Source organism: Triticum urartu, chromosome 5A (genome assembly GCF_056163025.1).
Source record: "Triticum urartu cultivar PI428250 chromosome 5A, HENAU_Tu73, whole genome shotgun sequence".
Taxonomy (NCBI): domain Eukaryota; kingdom Viridiplantae; phylum Streptophyta; class Magnoliopsida; order Poales; family Poaceae; genus Triticum; species Triticum urartu.
In genome coordinates this window covers 69,827,742-69,838,098 of record NC_141877.1, presented here as the reverse complement: position 1 = coordinate 69,838,098, position 10,357 = coordinate 69,827,742, and the positions used below count along the sequence as shown (strand labels likewise).

At 43.7% G+C, this 10,357-nt stretch overlaps 1 pseudogene; it reads right to left on the bottom strand.

Annotated features, from left to right (window-relative positions):
- Positions 1-2,873: 2,873 nt before the first annotated feature.
- On the bottom strand, positions 2,874-3,678 carry LOC147968093 (pathogenesis-related protein PRB1-2 pseudogene; annotated as a pseudogene).
- Between the last annotated feature and the right edge of the window lie 6,679 nt (positions 3,679-10,357).

Genomic DNA, 10,357 nt, shown 5'->3' with positions numbered 1-10,357 from the left:
TTATCACAATGCATTTTTTATTGGACAGTGTTAATTGTCGATTGTTTGGTACTCCCTCCGTCCGGAAATACTTGTCGCGGAAATGGATATAAATGGATGCATCTAAAACTAAAATGCATCTAGATACATTCATTCCTCCGACAAGTATTTACGGACGGAGGGAGTATATGGCAAGAGACCTGAACGACCAGGGCTGCATTTCCTTGAGCAAAACGTTGAGCAGAACCCGTGCGTAGTTGCTTTGAGCATGCATGCATGAATGTGAAACGGAAGTGCCAATGTCATCACAGATTCTATTGTATTGAAATCAAACCGTCGTTCTGATTCAAAATTCGTTTTCACATGAAAAAATCGTCACGACGAGATCTTCGAAACTAGATCCCATATTGATATGTTTCGACGATTTATTTTCCAGACCAAACTTACCACGCCTGGACTATGTAAAGTATTACGCCTACAGTATGTAACTTATCATGGTGTTTACACTAAAGTTATCGGGGTATGTTTCAACTACTTTTTTTTTGCCTGGATAAAAAATTGCCACGATATCTCTAAGTAAACTATTAGGTCTGCAAAATATCACCGTCTACAATCGGTGTCGTGCCTGGGCCGCAAGGTGAGGCCCATGTGTCGACACCGCACGACCCGCTTAGAAAGCCGAACTTTGCGGGTCGTATCGGGCTAGGCCTATTTAGGCATGTGCCAGACCATGCAGTGCCCGGGCCGACCCGTTGGCCACCTATAATCAAGTCTGTGGTGCGCAAAATACCATGCTATTTACGCAGAAATTACCAAGGATATGTTTTCCAACAAAAAAGTTCCCCGATTCAAGTTACTACAGTGTTTGTAAGTAATTTATCAGGTGTGCAGTCAAATATTACCATATTATTGACACAAATGTTATCAGGGTTATGTTTTTTCTAAAACCTAGTCAAAAATTACCGTGGTGTTTGTAGGTGATTGATTAGCGTTCTGGGAAGACGAGGGAAAAAATGTGACGGGACTAAAAAAATTGACCAAACCAAAAAAAATAGGTGAAGAGACGTGGTGGGAGGAAGGAAAATCGGTTGTCGAAGTGTTCTACCGGTAGAAAAAGGAACACTATTTTTTTAAGAGTAGAGGTAGAGATACCAGATTGAGAGAAAAATAAAGACAACAAATGCGCTCAATAGGTCTATTGGGCCGCTTCTGGGAGATCATTTTTTCTTTCAGATTCTTGCTATTTCTTTTTGGTACCATGACATAAACTCTTCTTTTCTTGTGCTCTTTATCTTATTATTTGCACTCTTCTTTTCGTGGTGAAACATATTTCAATGAAAAAACAAAACAACTGACTTATTTGATGCTTAAGGTATCTTTTCTCAATGAAAAAGGTCAAGCTAACTTCATTCCTAGCTAAAACAGCTTTCTATCTTGTGAGAAAGACAGGATTTGGAAATGACCAAAAACTGGATGCTTCGACGGGATTCATGCCGGAATAAGAGTAAACTTCTCTCCGAGCAAGCTGACTTTGGCCTTGCCAAGAGCTCTTCGAACGAACAACACATGTGAACCTTGTCGGCTTATGACAAATAGTCGACCCAATGCGTAGAGAACTAGATAGCTCCAACTTTGAAACAAGCATCTCATGAGAAACACGCACACCTTGCACCAACATAGCCCGGCCTTCCATCAAACGACATTGTTACCGCCACATCACCACACGACGCTACAACTCCAATTACATGCTAGACTGTCGATGAGGAAGGCATCTCGCGACCTTGCTCCTCTTGCAACGATCATCATTGCCACCCGAGTCGCATGCGACCCACCACCATCAAGCACTGGTCCCTTCGGCCGATGCCCGTTCCAAAGACAAAGGGATGCGGAAGTGCCTCCATCGTCTGATCCTTGGATATGAGGTTTCTCCCTGAGCTGCCCTGATCGGAGGAAAGGAGAGGATCGCCTCGACGAAGCCTTCAAGAAAGTAACGACACCCATGAGCGTAGCCGTCATCGACTATGGCCTCAGCTAGAGCAGGTTTTCACCAAGCACCGCCTCGCCTACCTCTAGAGCGACCTCAAGAATGGCCAGTCCACCCCCAGGCCATCTACCTCACTTTCTGCCCATGAGCAGACCCACATCGAGCATGGGGAGATTCCCCACAACCCGATGCACTGCATCCCTTCACATACACCACCACTGCACGGACGAGATCCTCACATGCTCCCTCCAAAGCAGCTCTATGCGAGCCAAACATCACTGTTGCCGATACACCCGCACCCGCACCTGCTCGGGAGCCTTGCATGGCCAGATCAGGCCGGTTTAGGCACCCGCAACACACACAACATCATTCTGACGACTCCACCGCGTCTCCGGAGCTCCACCGCAGCACACAAAGCAACAAATCCACCACTGCAGCACCGAAGCCTCACCACCGTCCGCCAAAGACATCCACCGCAGCCCGAGTCCCACTGGCCACGCCCCAAAGCCAATGTGGCATCTCCGCACCATCTCGTTGTTGCTGCACTGCCGCAAGCCGTGGCCGCCTCCTCACGCCATCGTTGACCCCCTCTCCCGTTGGCGAAAGCAGCCCTTGGAGCACCATCGGTCGCCAAGCCTCGAGACCTCCAGACCCCCCCGAACCGTGCCGCCAAATGGCTCCACCACCGCCAATAGCACCCGGGCATTTCCCAACGACGGTGAGGAGAGAGGAGGAGGATAGAGGGCCCTAAGCGACCGGAATTTGGACGTCCCCGTGCGGTCCGTGGAGACGCACGGGAGCGAGAGTGAAGTGGTTGATAGAGCCTTTTGCTAATGCCCGTAAATCGAATTGTATTTCTAGGACCGTTTATTGCATGCACAATAACTAGTAGTAGTACTAAAACTTTCGAATGATTCCAACTAAGAAAAGTTTTGAGCTATTTTATTGATTTTTCGTAAATACTACTCCCTATGTAAAGTAATATAAGACATTTTAGTTCACTACTTTAATGATCTAAATCGTCTTATATTAATTTAGAGAGGGAGTACATATTTATGGTTCTCACAATACAAAATACATGCACGACAGCCCATGCAAAGTATTAGAAACAAGATATGCTGATCTAAATCTGTTTGCGCCAATTAAATCAGTATGGCCTCTTCCCCGCAAAAAGAGGGAGTCAATATGGCCTCTGCCCAATGTAGTTTCCCGGAGGGCTGTAATTGCAAGTGATGAACACGCCGGCGTTGTGGTCGCAGAGCAGACGCGCGCAGCCGATATGCGTTGAGTTGCGCCACACTATCTGCGTGTAGTGCCCGCACTGCTTCCTGGCGGCGCAGCTGTTGGAGGCGTAGTTGTAGCTGGCCTTCTCGTCGGCCCATATCTTCACGGCCTGCGCCGCCGTCCAGTCCTTGCCGGAGCCCCAGAAGAGGTTCTCCCCGTACTGTGGTGCCTTTGAGTGCACCAGCTTGCAATCGCCGGAGCGCTGCCTTGCGTAGCTCGCCGCATAGGCCGCCACGGACGCGTCCCAGGTCACAGGGCCCAAGCCCACAGCGGCGCGAGCGACGTTGTGGGCGACGACGTAGTCGTGTGGCGAGTTCTGGGCATTGCAGGGGTCAGACATCACGGCTGCCATTGCGAGCATGACCAAAAGGGCGAGTTTAGATGCCTCCATGTGTACGCCTTTGAATGTGCAATATATTGCTTATGTTTTTGTTTCGTACTCTTGTGTGGTAGCGTCCACTTTCGCAGTGTATTTATAGAGAAATTTTGTTGAAGGATAAGCCGAAATTATCGAGTATACGTAACTATGGCTGGCAGGATGTAATGAAAGGATATTGGACAACCACCGGGAATTAGTGTCTACCATAGAATCGCACTTATATTTAGAAATAAATTTTATGTAAATACTCTAAAGTATTAATGAAGGAATGGAAATCCAAAAAATGTCCATTACCATTAAAAGATCACCTAAGTTAATATTTTTGGCAAAATTTAATATGAAATATTGATTAATAAGATACTAACGAAAAGCAAGATAAAAGAACAACAAAATAATGTCTGTCTTAGTATGTTTGAAGAATATGTTTGCACACACAAGATTATGACAAATTTTTTTATGTAAAACTAACCAATAAGCACTGTATGAAACAAGGAAATTGATTCGTTTCAACCGGCGGTAGACTCTCGCATCAACAACCGCCCCGCGCGAGCGACACACATTCAGTGAGCCCTACTTATGTGCCCTCTCCCTCTTCCTTACATTTTCCCTCGCCAGTGGAATGCTTTCAGCTACCTCTCCCATTTGAGTTGTGGCATCGCCGTCCAAGTGAACTGGACGAGGGCGACTACAGCAGCCGCCAATGGATCTTGTTGTTGTCACAACATCAGCAAGGCGGCACATGGTGCTACGAGATGCACCTCACCCATGCTTGGTGGATATAATCCCACTGCGACCGGCGATGCTACAAGTTGGGGATCTGTTTTGCAAATCCAGCGCCGCTCATTGCATCTATGTTGCAAACAATACGACATGGGGGTGTTGTATCCATGATGCAAGACAACGATGTGCAAGGCGCCACCGTGCTGTTGTTGTTGCATGTTGCTACTGTGATGTCATCGGCGACGGCTGCCGGAGATGCTGCAAGCAGTAGCTTGAGGTGCCTATAGTATTGATGCAAGTTGGTGTTGTGATGGTCGTCAACAACGCCGTGAGGAGTTGAGTGAGGGGGATGTGGGATTGCTGCGAGTTGGTGATGCGACGACGTTGCTACTTGTGAGATGCGTCGGGATTTTCCCCGAAGAGAAAGGGTGAAACAGTATAGTAGCTAATAAGTATTTTCCTTAGTGAGAACCAAGATTATCGAACCAATAGGAGAACCACGCAAATCCTAGTGAAGAATACCTGCGCACAAAAGAGCAAATACTTACACTCAACGTGGGCAAAAGGGTTGTCAATCCCCTTGAAATCGTTACTTGCAAATCTGATAGCGGTAGATAGAAAAAGAAAAGTAAATAAATTACAGTAAGGTATTTTTGGTTTTAATAATATGATTAAGATAGACCCAGGGGCCATAGTTTTCACTAGATACTTCTCTCCCGAAACAATAGCATACGGTGGGTAGACAAGTTACTCTTGGATAATTGATAGAAAACACAAAGTTATTATGTTATTCATGTCAATGGTCATGTATATATGCATCATGTCCGTGACAAGTAGACCGAAACGATTCTGCATCTACTAGCACTCCACTTCGAGAGCGCTTCTATGCTTGCCTCTCTACGTATTAAGTTCATGACAAATAGAGTAATGCATGAAGTACGATGATATGATGTAGACAAAGTAAACTCAAGCAATAAGAATAAACTCCACCATTTTACCCTTATTGGAAACAATACAATGTATGCCTCGCTACCCCTTCTATCAGGAGGTGAGGACACCACAAGATTGAACCCATCACAAATCACCTCTCCCACTGAAGATAAATCAATCTAGTTGGTCAAACCAAACAGATAGATCGGAGATAAATATAAAGCTATAATAATCATGCATAATAAAGTTCAGAAAAGACTCAATTACTTTCAATGAATAATCTGATCATAAACCCATAATTTATTAGATCCCAACAAATGCACAACAAAAGAAGATTACATCGGATATAAATCCAAGAAGATTGAGGAGAACATTGTATTGAAGATCAAACAGAGAGAAGAAGCCATCTAGCTGAAGGAAATATGCCCTAGAGGCAATAATAAAGTTGTCATTTTATATTTCCTTATTCATGATAAAGGTTTATTATTCATTCTACAATTTTATTGATCGGAAACTTAAATACATGTGAATACATAAACAAATATTGTGTCCCTAGTAAGCCTCTACCAGACTGGCTCGTTGATTAAAGATGGTTAAAGTTTCCTAACCATAGACATGTGTTGTCATTTGATAATGGGATCACATCATTAGGAGAATGATGTGATGGACAAGACCCATCCTTATCTTAGCATATTGACCGTTCAGTTTATTTGCTATTGCTTTCTTCATGGCAAATACATATTCCTTCGACTATGAGATTATGCAACTCTCGGATACCGGAGGAATACCTTGTGTGCTATCAAACGTCAAAACATAACCGGGTGATCATAAATATGCTCTACAAGTATCTCCGAAGGTGTTTGTTGAGTTGGCATAGATCGAGATTAGAATTTGTCACTCTGAGTATTGAAGAGGTATCTTTGGGCCCTCTCGGTAATACACATCATAAGAAGCCTTGCAAGCAAAGTGACTAAGGAGTTAGTTACAGTATGATGTATTACGGAACGAGTAAAGAGACTTGCCAGTAACGAGATTGAACTAGGTATTAAGATATCGACGATTGAATCTCGGGCAAGTAACATATCGATGGACAAAGGGAATTATGTATGTTGTCATAAGGTTTGATCGATAAAGATCTTCATAGAATATTTAAGAGCCAATATGGGCATCCAGGTTCCACTATTGGTTATTGGCAGGAGAGGTGTCTCGGTCATGTCTACATAGTTCTCGAACCCGTAGGGTCCGCACGCTTAACGTTCGTTGACGATATAGTGTTATATGACTTATATGATTTGGTGACCGAATGTTGTTCGGAGTCCCGGATGAGATCATGGACATGACGAGGAGTCTCAAAATGGTTGAGAGGTAAATATTGATATATAGTACGATGGTATTCAGGCACCGAAAATGTTCCAGGGTGCACCGGGTACTCATCGGGACATCGGAAGGGGTTCTGGACACCCCCGGTAAGTGTATGGGCCTAATGGGCCAAATGAGGGGACAAACCTATATAAGGAGGGGAGCGCCACTTGGGGAGGACCCCAAGTAGAATTCAGCCTACTTGGGGGTGCCTCCTGGCTGCTCCCTCCTCCCTCACCTATATATATGTGGGAGGGGGGCGCCTAGCACAACACAACATTGTCTTAGCCGTGTGCGGCGCCCCCTCCACTGTTTACACCCTCGGTCATATTTTCGCAGTGCTTAGGTGAAGCCCTAGGGAGATCACTTCACCATCACCGTCACCATGCTGTCATGCTGGCAGAACTCATCCACTACCTCATCGTCTTGCTGGATCAAGAAGGCGGAGGACGTCACCGAGCTGAACGTGTGTTGAGCGTGGAGGTGCCGTATGTTTGGTACTTGATCGGTTGGAGCGCGAAGAAGTTCGACTACATCAACTGCATTACTAAATGCTTCCGCTTGGTATGTAGACATACTCCCCCCTCTCGTTGCTATGCATCTCCATGAATAGATCTTGCGTGTGCCTAGAAAATTTTCGTTTTCCATGCAACGTTTCCCAACAGTGGCGTCCGAGCCAGGTCTATGCGTAGATGATATGCACGAGTAGAACACAAAGAGTTGTGGGCGGTGATTGTCATACTGCCACGTCCACACACATGAGACCGGTTCCACCGACAGACATGCAAGTAGTTTTGCATAAAGGTGGCTGGCGGGTGTCTATTTCTTGTACTTTAGTTGAATCGAATTTGACTATGGCCGGTCCATGAAGAAGGCGAAAACAACAAACTTGATGAATCACCGTTGCGGTTTTTGCGTAAGTAAGACGGTTCTTGCTAGAAGCCCATAGCATCCACGTAAAACTTGCAACAACAAAGTAGAGGATGTCTAACTTGTTTTTGCAGAGCATGTTGTGATGTGATATGGTCAAGATATGATGTGATATATGTTGATGTATGAGATGATCATGTTTTGTAATATCGACAACCGGCAAGAGCCTCTTAGGGTTGTCTCTTTATTGTATGAAGTTCAAGCGCCATGTAATTTCTTTACTTTATCACTATCGTTAGCGATAGTTGTAGAAGCAATAGTTGGCGAGACGACCCCGACGCAATGATGGAGATCAAGTGTCGAGCTGTTGACGATGGAGATCATGACGATGCTTTGGAGATGGAGATCAAAAGCATAAGATGATGATGGCCATATCATGTCACATATTTTGATTGCATGTGATGTTTATCCTTTATGCATCTTATTTTGCTTAGAACGGCGGTAGCATTATAAGATGATCCCTTCACTAAATTTCAAGCTAAAAGTGTTCTCCCTGAGTATGCACCACTGCCAAAGTTCGTCATTTCGAAGCACCACGTGATGATCGGGTGTGATAGACTCTACATTCACATACAACGGATGAAAGACAGTTTTGCACATGTAGAATACTTGGGTTAAACTTTACGAGACTAGCATGTACAGACATGGTCTCGGAACATTGGAGACCGAAAGGTCAAACGTGAGTCATATAGTAGATATGATCAACATAGAGATGTTCACCATTGATGACTACCCCATCTCACGTGATGATCAGACATGGGTTAGTTGATTTGGATCATGTATCACTTAGATAACTTGATGGATGTTTATTTAAGTGGGAGTTCATTAGTAATTTGATTAGTTGAACTTAAATTTATCATGAACTTAGTCTTAATAGTTTTTGCATATCTATGTTGTAGATCAATAGCTCACAATATAGCTCCCCTATTTTTGATATGTTCCTGGAGAAAACTAGGTTGAAAAATGATGGTAGCAATAAAGCGGACTGAGTTCGTGATCTGAGTATTATCCTCATTGCTGCACAGAAGAATTATGTCCTTCATGCACCGCTAGGTGTCAGACCTATTGCAGGAGCAAATGCAGATGTTCTGAACGTTTGGCAAGCTCGATATGATGAATACTTAATAGTTTAGTGTGCCATGCTTTACGTCTTAGAACCGGGACTTCAAAAATGTTTTGAACGCCACATAGCATATGAGATGTTCCAAGAGCTGAAATTGGTATTTCAGACTCATGCCCGTATCGAGAAGTATGAGACCTTTGACAAGTACCTTGCCTACAAGATGGAGGAGAATAGCTCAGCCAGTGAGCATGTGCTCAGAATGTATGGATACTACAATCGCTTGAATCAAGTGGGGGTTAATCTTCTAGATAAGATAGTGATTGACAGAGTTCTCTAGTCACTATCACCAAGCTACTAGAACTTCATGATGAACTACAACATGCAAGGGATGAAGAAAATGATTCCCGAGCTCTTCATGATGCCGAAATCGGTGAAGGTAGAAATCAAGAATCAACATCAAGTGTTGATGGTTAACGAGACCACTAGTTTCAAGAAAAAAGGCAAGGGAAAGAAATGGAACTTCAAAAAGAATGGCAAGCAAGTTTCCACTCCCGGTAAGAAGCCCAAAGCTGGACCCAAGCCTGAAACTGAGTGCTTCTACTGCAAAGGGAATGGTCACTAGAAGCGGAACTGCCCCAGATACTTGGCAGATAAGAATGATGGAAAAGTGAACAAAGGTGTATTTGATATACATGTTATTGATGTGTACTTTACTAGTGTTTGTAGCAACCCCTTGGTATTTGATATCGGTTCAGTTGCTAAGATTAGTAACTCAAAACATGAGTTGCAGAATAAACAGAGACCGGTTAAGGGCGAGGTGACGATGAGTGTTGGAAGTGATTCCAAGGTTGATACGATCACCATCACACACTCCCTCTACCTTCAGGATTAATGTTAATTTGGTGTTTGCGTTGAGCATGAATATGATTAGATCATGTTTATTGCAATACGGCTATTCATTTAAACTCAGAGCATAATTGTTGTTATGTTTACATGAATAAAACCTTCTATGGTCATACACCCAATGTGAATGGTTTATTGAATATCGATCGTAGTGATACACATATTCATAATATTTATGCCAAAAGATGCAAAGTTGATAATGATAGTGCAACATACTTGTGGCACTGCCGTTTAGGTCATATTGGTGTAAAGTGCATGAAGAAACTCCATGAGGATGGACTTTTGGAATCACTTGATTATGAACCATTTGATACTTGCGTACCATGCCTCATGGGTAAGATGACTAAAACTCCATTCTCCAGAACAATGGAGCGAGCTAATGACTTATTGGAAATAGTACATACTGATGTATGCGGCCCGATGAGTGTTGAGGTACGCGACGGGTATCGTTATTTTTCTACCTTCATAGATGATTTGAGTAGGTATGAGTATATCTACTTGATGAAACACAAGTCTAAAATATTTGAAAAGTTCAAAGAATTTCAGAGTGAAGTGGAGAATCATTGTAACAAGAAAATAAAGTTTCTATGATCTGATTGCGGGGGTGAATATTTGAGTTACGAGTTTGGCCTTCATTTAAAATAATGTGGAATAGTTTCACTACTCACACCACCTGGAACACCACAACGTAATGGTGTGTCCGAATGTTGTAACCATACTTTATTAGATATGGTGCGATCTATATGTGATGTCTCTCACCGATTTATCACTATCGTTTTGGGGTTATGCATTAGAGACAGCCGCCTTCACGTTAAATAGGGCACCG